This window comes from Trachypithecus francoisi, unplaced genomic scaffold (assembly GCF_009764315.1).
Source record: "Trachypithecus francoisi isolate TF-2019V2 unplaced genomic scaffold, Tfra_2.0 Lachesis_group8, whole genome shotgun sequence".
In the NCBI taxonomy this organism is placed as follows: Eukaryota; Metazoa; Chordata; class Mammalia; order Primates; family Cercopithecidae; genus Trachypithecus; species Trachypithecus francoisi.
Genome location: NW_022681473.1, coordinates 76095362 through 76109364, shown reverse-complemented (window position 1 = coordinate 76109364; position 14003 = coordinate 76095362). Strand labels below are relative to the sequence as shown.

Below are 14003 nucleotides of genomic sequence, written 5' to 3'. Positions count from 1 at the left end.
TGTGACAACTCCTTGACCTGTGGTTTTCTCATATACAAAACAGGGATAAGGCACCTATCAGTGCCTGAAGCATAGCTATTACCCAATAAGTAGCACTGTTTTTATATTGTTTTAAACATTTACATCTACCCTATAAGGTAGGTGAAATAGGTCTAAAGTTACCCTAAAGTTGAAGATCCAGAGGCATACAGATATTAGTAATTTGCCAAAAGAGCAGCCAGCTAGATAAGTGGTAGAACACGGCACAAATCCAAGTTTTTATTCTTTTCATAAATGGTGCAGCAGCTTCTTTCCTCCAAGTGGTACGATGGGATTCAGATCTCTGTGATGCCTGTCAAGCGAATGATTTTATAAACAAATTAGATAGCCCCACACCTTCCTTAAATCTGAGCTCACGGAACAGGCAGGCTTGGGTTATCTCATGCTTTATAATCATTTATGGATGTGTGACTGGGATACTCTAGCCCTGTGTCTAGCTTTAGCATGACTATAACCTGCCAGGAGAGGGAGCTCATACTGACTCCATGCTAAGGTTACAGATACCCTGGAGACTTCAAGGGCTGCAGCACGGCGAGGAAAGGAAGGGTGGGGTTTTCCTTGTTACGGGTAATGACTACGCAGCTTTCTGGGAATGCGTATTTTGGGAAAAACACTGACACTATTTAAAAAAAAAAAAAAGGTGAGATTATGACACAGAAAGAAATGACCTTTACCAGGAGGAAGTAGAAAGAAAAAAAGAGGAAGTGACTAGAGCAAAGGAAGACAAAAGGAAATTTGGCACAACAGGGTAAGTTTTGTTAATGCTGCACTTTTATTTAAATAGAAGGTAGACAAATGAAAAATTTTTAGACTTGTACTGCAGGAACATAAGAATGGAATGAATGTCTTAAAAAAATATTCTGAGAACATAATTAACATGTGTCCTCCTAAGAGTTCTTTCTCTATTTTGCTCCAATAAATATTAACTTGCCATATTTCCAAACCCTGTGCTAGGCACTAAAGATATGGAAATGAACAATTGAGCTCTTGATCTCAAAGAATGATCAGTACAGCAGAACAGATTTACACATGAGCAGTAAATTACCAGAAAGCCTGCCACCTTCTATGCAGTTGTTGCTAGTAGAGGACAGACGGGAAAGCTCTTATATCACCATGGGGGAAGGTCAAATAATATTTATGATAATTATAGATAATTTTTTTGTGGGCACTCACCACCTGGCAGGCAGTCTGCCAAGTGCTTTATGTGGATTATGTCATTTGAGCCTCATAATAATGCAGGTGTTATTCTGTGATTTTCATTCTTTAGATGTGAAAATAGAGAAGTAACTTTTCCAAAATCGTAAGTGGTGGAGATAAGTTTTTCCAAGGAGAAAACCTGGGCTAAGTACTAAAAACAACAACAACAAAATCAGACAGAAATGAAAGAGAAGAAGGATGGTGAAAAGGGGAAATGGGAGAGAATATTCTGTGCAGAAATAACAATATGAAAGAGGCTGGTCAGCAAGTGACAGCAGATTGCAGTGGAAAAATCACAAGTTGTTCAATGTTACTGGAGTTTTCAAGGCACGTTGAGGGGTAGAAAGAATGGAAATTAGAATGATGGACATGGGTCAGATCACAATGGGCTAGCCATGTCCTCAGAAAGAGTTTGAACTTTATTCCGAAACCACTGAAGCATGAAATAAGGAAAACAAAATAATAAGAATAAGAATGTTGTTATTGTGTGGGCTGAATAATGGTCCCCCAAAGACGGTTTCACATCCTGATATGGTTTGGGCGTTTGGTGCCTCGCAAAAACAGAGCCCCACACTTAGTTTAATGCCCTGCTGTTGCTCTCTTGAAATTTTTAATAATTACTTTACAACGGGCCATTCTGCATTTTCATTTTGCACTGGGCCTCACAAATTATGTAGCCAGTATTGCCTAATTCTAACATTAATCCTGAAAAACAAAAAATTATACTCACTTTATAAACCAAGACACTAAAAATCTCAGAGACGGAGTATAATCCAGTAATAAATGCCTTTAGTCAGGTAAATTCTGCTACTTGCCAGTCAGGGCCCCTAGGACAAGCTTACTAATTCCTTCCAAGCCTCACTTTCTTCTTTTGCACAGTAATTACAATATCTGCCTGGCAGAGTGGTCATGAGCAGTAGAAATAACATATGTAAAGTACTGACACAGTGCTGGCAGATCAGAGGAACTCGGATGGTAGTTGCTATTGCTCAAAGTCCCAGACTTAGTAAGAGTTGAAGAAGGATTTCATGCCTATAGTTTCTTTTTTTTCTCTCAGACTTGTATTTTGGAAGATCATTCTGGCACAATGTGGGCTGGTGAAATGTAAGACCAGAGGCAAGAAGACCAGCTCAGAAACTGTGGCAATGTCATAGACAATTTCTGGAAAGACTGTCCATCTCATGCCATCTCTTTTTTCTTTGATATTTGCCTCTAATATGTAGAAGTAATCCTCCAGAGCTGTGTCCTCATCACATGACTCAACCTTCCTAACCTTCTTAATCTTTGCTGGTGCCCAGATTTCCCCAGAAATTTGGAATTTTGATCCAAGAGATGCAGAGGCTGAGCATTGTTGGAACCAAGTCATATTCATAGCAGACTCTCCAGAGAAGGCCCAGAACAACCTGCTTGCTGCTGAGGTCCCCAGAGCCACTCTAAAGCCTGCCTCTCTGCAATAATTTCTCAGTTTCTCCTTTCATTCCACACATGTATACATTCAATAAATCTTTTTCCATTCCCTTCTGAAATGACAAGTTGCAACCAATAGAACCATGTAACAATGCTAGAGTTATTGGGAGATATAGTTGAAACATTAATCAAATTTGTGTAATAGGTTTAGGGAGAAGAAGGTGCACATTTAGGAATATGTAGGTGCAGAAGAAAGAGTTTGGAGTGACTTCCGCATTTCTGGCTTCAGTGACTGTGTTGCTGTTGCTACAATCATAAAGGTAGGGCATATGGGGAAAAAAAGGAGTGATCGGAGAGGGAGATACTGGACTTGAGGTGCCTAGAGGACATTCAAATGGAGATATACAGTTGGAAATTAGATATGTGCTTCCGGAATTCAAGAGAGTAGTCTAGGCTGGCAATACATTTTTGGGAATTTTCAGCATTTAAATTGTCATTACCGCCATGGGGGTGAATGAGATTGCCCAGAGTATTAAGTTAAAAAAGAAGGATCCAAGAATGAAATCTTATATTTTTTAATATCAATGTATAAGAATCAGGTAGAAGAAAAGAAACTCTGAAAGGCTTAGAAGGAATAGCCAGGGAGGGAGAAGCAGAACGAGAAGTGCCAAATGAAAGGAGAATGTGGAAAAGGATATGACGTCTAAATCAGTCCAGCATCATTACCAGTGTCCTCTTCATCTACAGCTGAGGCTGCAGTCACCCTATCAAACATACCTCCTGAGCCTGCTCCCAGACCCAGGGAATTTTTTTTCTTTTCTTTTTTTCTTTTTAAGATGGAGTCTCACTCTGTCACCCAGGCTGGAGTGTAGTGGCGCGATCTTAGCTCACTGCAGCGTTCGCCTCCTGGGTTCAAGCGATTCGTGTGCCTTAGCTGGGATTATAGGTGACTGCCACCACGCCCATGCTAATTTTTGTATTTTTAGTAGAGATGAGGTTTCATCATGTTGGGCTGGTCTCGAACTCCTGACCTCGGGTGATCTGCCCTTCTTGGCTTCCCAAAGTATTGGGACTACAGGCGTGAGTCACTACACCCTACCCAAACCCAGGGAATTTCTTTAAGCCCCATCTTCTGCCCTTTGCTATGGCCCTAGATTCTCCCGCACTGCTTGGCTTTTTTGGATGGATGGCTTAGAGTAACAGCTGATGGCTGTTAAAATATCATGAGTTCACCAACAATGAAAGAAATGCAAATTGAACAGCCTAAGATTGTTAAGATTCAGGCCAGGTGTGGTGGCTCATGCCTGTAATCCCAGCACTTTGGGAGGCTGCAGAATGCAGATCACCTGAGGCCAGGAGTTTGCGACCAACCTGGCCAACATGCTGAAACCTCATTTCTACTAAAAAATACAAAAATTAGCTGGATGTGGTTGTGCATGCCTGTAATTCCCAGCTACTGGGGAGGCTGAGGCAGAATAATCACTTGAACCCGGGAGGGAGAGGTTGCAGTAAGCCAAGATTGTGCCACTGCACTTCAGCCTGGGTGACAGAGTTCTGTCTCAAAATAAAAATAAAAATAAAAAATAAGGTTCTATCATGTACCTGTACCTGATATGGTTTGACTCTGTCCCCACCCAAATCTCACCTTGAATTGTAATAATCCCCATGTGTCAAGGGCCAGGCCAGATGGAGATAATTGAATCATGGGATGGTTTCCCCCATACTGTTCTCATAGGAGTGAATAAATCTCATGAGATCTAATGGTTTTATAAAAGGGAGTTCCCTGCACAAGCTCTCTTGCCTGCCACCATGTAAGACATGACTTTGCTTCTCCTTTGCATTCTGCCCTGATTGTGAGGCCTCCCCAGCCATGTGGAACTGTGAGTCAATTAAACCTCTTTTCTTTATAAATTATCCAGCCTCAAGTATGTCTTTATTAGCAGTGTGAGAACAGACTAATACAGTAACTATATCATTAATATATACGAATGAAGCAACAAAGCCTTATGTTGGCAGAGGCTGTGGAGAGGAAGGCAAGTGCAAACTTTGCTGATAGCATTTTAGGTACAGTCAATTTTTCTGCAGGGTAACCAGGGAAGCAGTACATGAGCTGTATGTGTCCTTTGTTCCACTTTGGAACATACCTCAAAGACATAAGCTAAAGGAAAAATGTAGTAAGCACTGAAGATCCTAGTCCCACTATTTATAATGTCCCCAAATGAAAACAATCCAAGTCCTCAGCTTTAAAGTAATTTTTAAATAATGTCCGACTGATTTGGAATGCTGTGTAACCATTGAAACTGATAACCATGTGAACATGGAAATATATCTATGAAATAATGTTAAGTGAAAAAAGCAAACCACAGTAAGTGTCAGTGAGGGCATAGAAAAGTGGGAACCCTCAATATATTGTTGGTGGGAATATAAAATGGTACAGCCACTTTGGAAAACACAATCTGAAAGTTCCTCAAAAAGTTAAACATAGAGTTATCATTTGACAATGTCACTCCTAAGTATATACCCAAGAGAAATGAAAACATATGTCCACATAAAAACTTGTACACAAATATTCATAACAGCACTACTCATAATAGTCAAAAGGTAGAAACAACTCAGATGTCCATTGGCTGATAAAATGATAAAGAAAAGGCGCTATATTCACACAATGGAGTATTATTTGGCCGTAAAAAGGATAAAGTAGGTACATGCTTCAGCATGGATGAATCTTGAAAACATTATGATAAGTGAAAGAAGGCAGTCACAAAAGACCGCATGTTATATGAAACCATTTCTATGAAATGTCCAGAATAGGCAAATATAGAGATAGAAAGTAGACTAGGGGTTGCTGAGGCTTGGGAAGGGTGGGGAGGATGGGAGGATTCAGATGTGATAGTAAAAGGTACAGGGTTTCTTTTTGAGATGCTAAAAATGTCCTCAAATTGATTGTGGTCATGGTTATACAACTCTGTGAATATACCCAAAACCACTGGATGTACACTTTAAGTAGGTGGATTGTATGGTATGTGAATTATATCCCAATAAAGCTATTACAAATTTTTTTTAAAAATCATTAAATAGTATGTTTACAGTGGGTAAACTTTATGAAGAAATATATAATATACATACAAAAACTTCAATAAAGTATTTTTTTTTTCTTTTCTTTGAGATGGAGTCTCGTCTTGTCACCTGGGCTGGAGTGCGGTGGCACCATCTAGGCTCACTGCAAGCTCTGCCTCCCGAGTTCACGCCATTCTCCTGCCTCAGCCTCCTGAGTAGCTGGGACTACAGGTGCCCGCCACCATGCCCGGCTAATTTTTTGTATTTTTAGTAGAGACGGAGTTTCACTGTGTTAGCCAGGATGGTTGCAATCTCCTGACCTTGTGATCCACCCGCCTTGGTCTCCCAAAGTGTTGGGATTACAGGTGTGAGCCACCGTGCCCGGCCAAGGCTTTTTTTTTTAAAAAAAAAAAAAAAAAGAAAAACACACTTGGGCTCGGTGGCTCACACCTGTAATCCCAGCACTTTGGGAGGTCAAGGCGGGTGGATCACCTGAGGTTAGGAGTTAGAGACCAGCCTGACCAACATGGAGAAACCCCGTCTCTAATAAAAATACAAAAAAATTTAGCCAGGCGTGGTGGTGCATGCCTGTAATCCCAGCTACTTGGGAGGCTGAGGCAGGAGTATTGCTTGAACCCATGAGGCGGAGATTACAGTAAGCCGAGATCATGCCATTGCACTCACTCCAGTGTGAGCAACAAGAGAGAGACTCCATCTCAAGAAAGAAAACAAAGAGAGAGAGAGAGAGAGAGAGAGAGAGAAAGAAAGAAAGAAAGAAAGAAAGAGAGAAAGAACAGAACAAACTAGTCCCTGCCTTGTAAGCATCTATATTTTTATAAAGTAACAAAGGCTGGAAGATACTGGGAGTCAGTGAAGGTATAACAGAAAGATACCAGATCTGCAATCTATAGGCCTGGTTCCATTCCTCCTCATCCTGTTATTTTCTAACTATGTGACCTTGTTTGAGCCTTAGTTCTTTCATTTATAAAGTAGAGGTATTAGCTCCTACCTCACATGGTTATTTTGAGGCATCAATGTTTAGTGGGTTCATTTTCTTGCCCTTCAGGATTGCTTAAGCAGGAAGTTAAAACAAGGTGGCAATAAAAGTACAATAACATTTGAAAGTGAAACCTCCTATGAAAGAATACGATAGTCTAGATCCTGATTACACTTCTGGCCCAGAAAATAGCATCAACATAGCCTCAGCTTCAAAAAGAAATGACCATCCTTTTGCCTGAGTGCTTTGAAAAATGCCTTTATAACTGGCCATGTGAAAATTAAGAAAAGCTTTCCAAATTCTGAAAATGTACACTTGTTTTAAAGGTAATTTGGGGGCGACACAAAGGAGCTAAGGTGTGTTAATGCCAAGTTACCATAGCAACATGCTTGGCTGCTCTATCCTTCCCAGTCCTGGGCCTACCCCCAGATGTGATGATGAGCCCAGTAAACACCAGAACTACGCCATTCTACACGAAATTATTTTCTCCATATGCAGACAGGGGAGACATTCATGCTTTCCCACAAATAATATTTGAAGGGAGAAGCCCTGAATGTTTACAAAACAATCTCCTCTCTTTTCTCCAGAATCAGAATCAAGATCCTATACACCCATTGCAATGCCTGGCATGTAGTAAGTATTCAACATATAGCTGTTTAATGAATGAATGGTCAGAATTTACCTAGAAGTCCAAGGTTGGAATAGAACACCATTGTTTATTAGGCAGAAGAGACTATTAAATTATAGGCCAGGAATTTCAGAAAAGAGATTTAAATTCATACTCCACATAATTTGGTGTCTGTTCCAAGCCACACAGCATTTTCACATCTGTATCTGCCCTGTTTATTAAATTTCTTCAGCCCATAGCTAATTCCTCTCAAATATCATACTTGTTATTCGGAACGGACACAATGCGATTCTACCAGTGTTATTCAACCTGTTACAAGGCACACATTTTCAAAGGCTGTGTGGGAACAGTATGTGAAAATGGCTTCATGAATGTGCTGTCCTCCACCCTTCCGAGTTCTTGGCTTGATCTTGCTAGAGAAGGGAGCCTAAGCAGGCCTGCATCTGGGTAAATTGTTTCCTCCTTGAAATGGGCAGAGGCAAACATCACTAGTGCCAAGAGGGCTGTTTTTGAAGTCATTCTTGTGGGATTGGAAAGCCTCTCTTGACTCAGGAGCCAGGCTCTCAGTCCCACCACTGAGTCAGGCTTTGAAAGTAGCTCGTATCTGCTTCCCGCATATAGTCTCACATTTTTGGCAGAACCTCTGGGTTCTTTCTCTCTTAGAAGACATTTCTTTCTTGTAATCTCCCTCTTTGTATGAAACCCCTGAGGTCAAAGGGGAAGAACAGTAAAGTCTCCTCTTCATCACCAGATTTTCAGAGAACTGTTTCAAACCAAGAGCAATAACAGCACCTGCCAACTGCCGATCATTGGCACTTTGCAGACATTATCTCAGTTAATCTTCAAAAGTCCTTGGAATACTTGGAAGGCAAGTATTTTTTATTCCCATTTTATCTTTGAGGAAATCAAGGCTCAGAGAGATTTCAGTCAGTGCCTGAGCCATTACTTAAACTCAGGTTTAGCTGGCCATGGTGGCTCATGCCTGTAATTCCAACACTGGGAGGTCAAAACGGGAGGATCGCTTGAGCCTAGGAGTTTGAGACCAGCCTGAGAAGCAGAGCAAGACTATGTCTACAAAAAAATAAAAATAAAAAAAGTAGCAGGGCATGGTGGCATGTGCCTGTAGTCTTAGCTTCTCTGGAGGCTGAGGTGGGAGGATTGCTTGAGCCCAGGAGTTTAAGATTACAGTGAGCTATGATTGCACCACTGTACTCCAGCCTCGGTGACAGAGTGAGACCACCATGTCTAAAAAACAAGCAAACAAACAAACTCAGGTCTGAGTATATGCTTTCATCTAAAATAGCTAAAAACAACAAAAGCAGCAATAATTTTTGTCAATATCCCTCTGCACTAGAGAGTCTGGGGAGAGCCAAGGAAGAAAATCCTGGCTTGAACAATACCCTCACATTGCTTAGACCTTAATCATACTAATTTTAGACTTTAATTGTAGTAGCATATGTGTTGTGGTTGGTGGCTGTAGAAAAGGACTGAGCAGGAAATACCGGACCCAGATTCCAGCTGGTTAGGAAGAGTAACAGATATCAGAAGTGGCTCTGCTTCTGATGCTTTTTCACTTCTCTCTTTCCGTCCTTCAAGATCCATCTGTGTGAAAAGTTTCCTGACCACCCACATAATCCCCAGCATTAATCCTTTATTTTGTGCTCCCACTGAATTTTGTTACATCTTACCACATTTTATTTTAATATACATTTCCTAACTGGCTAGAGCACCTTGAGGCCAGTACCTGTGTCTTAGTCCTCTTTGTACCTAGCACATTGAACAGTTCCTGGTTAATAAACTCTCAAGTCAATGTTACCACTTAATAAATAATGACCTTCTCTTTATCTTGGTTTTTCAATTTTCAACCAGTATCCTCACTTTCCCTACATTCTGACTTGGATGGAACTTACATTCTTCTTGGCTGCTCCGCGTCTGAGCCCCCTTCCTGTGTCTGGGGAAACTGCCATTGCATAAGACATGCTGGGAGGTAGAATGTGTCTTCCCCTGACGGAAGCTGGAAAAGAGGCCAGTTACCCTCCTGGGTCCCTGGCAGCTGGTGCACAAGCATATGACCTAATCTTGGCCCCCCTGATATTACTGCCTGAGACTTAAGTTTGAAGCAAATGACTCAAGAAACTGGGACAGTTTAGAATTTGTGCTGGTGGCAGCACTGGTGTCCACTGCTCAGTGAGAGAGGAAGCAGCATTTTAACCAGGATATTTCTGGGGTGTGGTCTTCCCTGTGGTTCTCTTTCAGTTCCTGTCCATTTTCCAAGCTTGATTCTCTAGACTGCTTGTCAATCCTGTGATCTTCCTGCTATCTCTCTAATAAACTCTTTTTTTGACTAAGATAGTCAGAGTTAGCACCTGTTACAACCAAGAGCCCTGACTGATGGACTTGGTGGCCTCATAGTACATGGTCCTGGGTCCTGGAAAACCAAAGGCCAACTTCTACCTGATTCAAACTCAAGGCAGAGACACAGGATTACTCCTTAGTTTGCCATACTTTTAACCCTTCACATTCATTATTACATTTCATCCTCACATCAACTCTAACAGTAGGCAAGTGGGGTGGGTAATAAAATGAGGTTTTAAAATGAGAAAAGTGAAGCTCAATTAGTCTGGATGGCTTCCCTGAGGTCCCGAAACTGATGGCAGAACTCAAACTACAATCCAAATCTTCTGATTCCCAGCCAAAGGCTCTTTATAGTTAAATAACACTGAATTATTTATGTTTTGACTTTTTAAAACATTCATCCAAAAATATTCATTAAGTAACCATTATGTGTCAATCATTGATGAGGACAACAGACTCCCTCTATTCTAGGCTCAATACTATGGTTTCTGAAAGTACTGTAAGTATCAGTATAAATATGTTTATTAATAATACTCTACATTTGGGAAAGAGTATAACACTGTTGTTAAAACCTAAGCCAGCCTGCTTGGGACCAAACTCTTGCTCCCCTCCTTACTGTTTGTGCATAGCACATGCGGTCAGTGTTCTGCCCATAACCTCTCAGCCCTCCCCTGTGCAGCCTGAAGTCTGCTTACTGAGAACACTTATGACTCACTGCCTGAAGAGCACGCTAGGCTCCTGTGCGGGGGGAAGCTGGGAATTCCAGAGTTAACATCTGAGAAACAGTCCTCAAATAGTGACAGATGGAGATTTGGAGAGAAACACCTCGGCTTCCTTGCCTCTTGGTGGAAATACTTCGGAGGCATATTCCTCATGGTCTTCCCAAATTTCCCAGTGGTAACGTCTCCGATAGCACACACCTTATTGGCTCCTTCTCTTCTGCACCTCGCTTCCCTACTTTCTGACTGGGGTTTCCTAGGATCACCCCCCAAATAAACTACCTTTGTTTGAATCCTTTTCTCAAGGTCTACTTCTGAGAGAATCCAAACCAAGACACCATGTGACCTTGGGACTATGACTCAATAAGGCCCTGTAAAATGAAGATTATATTACCTGCCTCATAGAGACACATTCATGACACAAAGTAGCCTGGCTCCTGCTTTCACATAATCAACACTCCCTGTTCACCATTGTTGTGTCTGTAGCACCATCTGTTTTCAGAGCACTTGCCCACATGTCTTCCTTCTCAATCAGAGGAGCTTCATCTCTTGCCACCCCATCACACCTGCCTGGCTCCATGCCAGATGCTGTTCTTTACTTTGGCCCTGCCCTCCCATTTACATGTGTCTGAGATGAGCAACTTCCTTCACATGTTTGTGACTCAGCACATGGTGCTATCCTTGCCTGGGTATACTTTCCCCTCCCCACATTTATCTCCTGCCTATCAAGCTCCCACCCCAGGTTGACCTCCTCTAGGAAGCTTTCCCCCATTCTCCTCCCTTCCTCTTCTGTTCTATCCACACCATGCACATGCACACCCATACACCCACACACTGGGGCATGCAAGGAGGGTACCTCACCCAGGCGTGCTCTCTCCATCACTGCATATCACCTAGAACTGTAGTTATTGGTTTTCTTACCTGCCTGCTTTGCTAGACTGTGACCATCTGTCTACAGCAGGGATTGTATCTTTTTTTCTATATTTCTGGTGCATAGCCTAGTGCCTGTCTCAAAAAATGTAAAATTTTTCAGTTGAGGAAACAGTGGCTTAAAAGTTTAATGGATCCCATTCCAGTTCATACAATTAATATATGGCAGAACAAGAACTCAAAACTGATCATGTGGCTTCAAAGTTGAACATTTTTTATACAATATCATAGCTGTGACGATTTTTGTGCTAGAGATGCACGGCACATCCTTCCCAACATCACATCTCTTCTTAGAAAATAAACTCCATCCACAGCCTTGGAGGAAGGGCAGTTTTCCATTCAAAATGACCCAGTCTCCAGCTATAATTGACTGGCTAGGAGGGGACGTCTGACCAAAGAGACAGCCCAGTCAGACTATCTCTCCTGGGAATCTAGAGAGATAGGATCAGTTGGCTACAGGCACTGGACCTATATAGTGGCAGAGAATAAGGGCAACAGAGGGTGACGTTTTGGGACTTCTGTTTTGGGTCATGTCATCTGATGAGCTGTGAGAGTTGATCTACCATGAGACAGAATATGATGATGATGATACTGATGATGAGAGACACAGAAACAGGGAGACCATCTTCTTCTATTTCCAGTCCTTCATGAGGTTGGGTTCTGTGAGATATATTTAATCCTTCCCAAATACATTTCCTGTCTCTTAAGCTAACTCAGTTGTTTCTCTGTCTTAGAACCAGATACAAGATAGCCTGTTCTCTGCAGCTGAGACAAACCCTGAAGGAGCTGAAGGCTGTCTGCTGACCATATTTCCCCTGACTGAATATCAAGTCCTTCCTAGAAGGGGAATCTAGCCAATAGGTCTCCTTGTCTATGATACCAGGTGAGGGGTATGCCATGATTATGGTCAGAGCAAACCAGATAGTCACTAATGTGTTCACCTGAGGTCAGCAAATTCATGCTTTGCCACCTAATAGTCTGTTTTTGAAAATAAAAATTTTAATTTCATCTTTTAAAAATTAGTTTCACATTAACATTACAGATTAAAATATACCTAAAGAGCAAATGAAAGATTTAATTATAAGCACAGTGATTTTAGTATTTATGCAATTTGGTACCTACCTTTTATGATTATCTAGTGTACGTAATATAGTCTGGGTTCTTCTATACATCTCCCTTCAGCCATGAATGTAACACACAGTTATAACTATATGTGAGCCCGTTAAAGGGTAAGTCAGATCATGTCACATCTCTGACCATAAGGTGCCACATGATCTCGCCATCTGTTGTGTAACTTCTCTGATCTAATCTCTTATGACTCCCTCCCATGCGACACTGGCCTCCATCTTCCTTCAACATACCAGGCACATTCCCATTTCATGGCTGGATTAGTTTTCTAGGGCTGCCGTTGCAAAGTACCACAAACTAGGTGGCTCAAAACAACAGAAATTTATTGTCTCACAGTTCCAGAGGTGAGAAGTCCAAAATCAAGGTGTTAACCAGGGCCATGCTCCCACTAAAACCTGTAGGAGAGAACTCTTGCCTGCCTCTTCTGAGATTCTGGCTGTGGCTGTCAACTCTAGGCATTCCTTGGCTTGCAGTTGTATCACTTAAATCTCTCTTTTGTCATCCCACAGCACTTTCCCTGTGTCTCTCTGTCTCTGTGTCCTCTCATAAAACACCAGTCATATTGGATTAGGGCCCACCCTAGTGACCTCATCTTAACTTGATCTGCAAAGATCCTGTCTTCAAATAAGGTCACATTTCACATGTACCAGGGCTTAGGACTTCAACATATCTTTTGGCGATGGGAAATAATTCAACCCACAACAACGGCCTTTACAGTTATTCTTCTGCTTAGAATGCTTTTGCTCCGGATGTCTACACTGTTCACCTTCTCTTGTGCTTCTGGTCTTTACTCAAATGTTACTTCCTTGGCAAGGCCTTCCTTAGCCATCTTATCTGAAATCACAACATCTGTTCCCCAGTATTTGCTAGTCCGCTTTCCTGCTTTATTTTTATCTTTACCACTTGTAATTAGCATATTGTATGTTGTATTTCACGTACTCTTATTGTCTATTGTCTGTCTCCCCTGGTGGCATGAAAACTCCAAGAAAGCAGGGATTTCTGTGACTTTTGTTCAAGGCTATGTTGCCAGCATGTAGAACAGAGCCTGGCACAAAGGATACTTGTTGAACATATGTAAGAATCTCCATGTCCAAAGCCCTATGTTCAGAGCTCTAAGACTTCTGCAGCTTCACCAAGAGTCAGGCCTTCTTCTACAGCCACAAGCTTTAACTTCCTAACAGGAAGCCAAATGTCTCAGTTCCCCACACAGAGGAGTTAGGAGGAAAAACTTACCCCAGCCCCAAAGGTCTGGTTATTGGAACTCCAGTCCACCAAGTATATCTGAAGGTAAAACAAGGCAGTGTCTCCCCTATCTGGTCTTTGGTTTAATTTGTAAAACAAAACAGAAGGGCCTGGTGCGGTAGCTCACGCCTATAATCCCAGCATTTTGAGAGGTCAAGGCAGGCAGATCACCTGAGGCCAGGAGTTTGAGACCAGCCTGCTCAACATGGTGAAACCATGTCTCTACTAAAAATACAAAAATTAGCCAGGCATCGTGGTGGGCACCTATAATCCCAGCAACTCGAGAGGCTGAGGCATGAGAATC

At 41.8% G+C, this 14003-nt stretch overlaps 2 long non-coding RNA genes across 2 annotated transcripts in view; one reads left to right on the top strand and one right to left on the bottom strand.

Moving 5' to 3' along the window:
• The window catches only part of LOC117080038, a 33562-nt gene that overhangs the window by 17895 nt on the left and 1664 nt on the right, over positions 1 to 14003 (bottom strand). Inside the window, exon 2 of the long non-coding RNA XR_004435689.1 lies at positions 13691 to 13738. This is a non-coding gene — a long non-coding RNA (uncharacterized LOC117080038). The remainder of the gene's footprint in view (positions 1 to 13690; positions 13739 to 14003) is intronic.
• On the top strand, positions 532 to 13857 carry LOC117080036. The gene is made up of 3 exons (XR_004435687.1): positions 532 to 787; positions 7285 to 7330; positions 12064 to 13857. It is a non-coding gene; the product is annotated as an uncharacterized LOC117080036 (long non-coding RNA).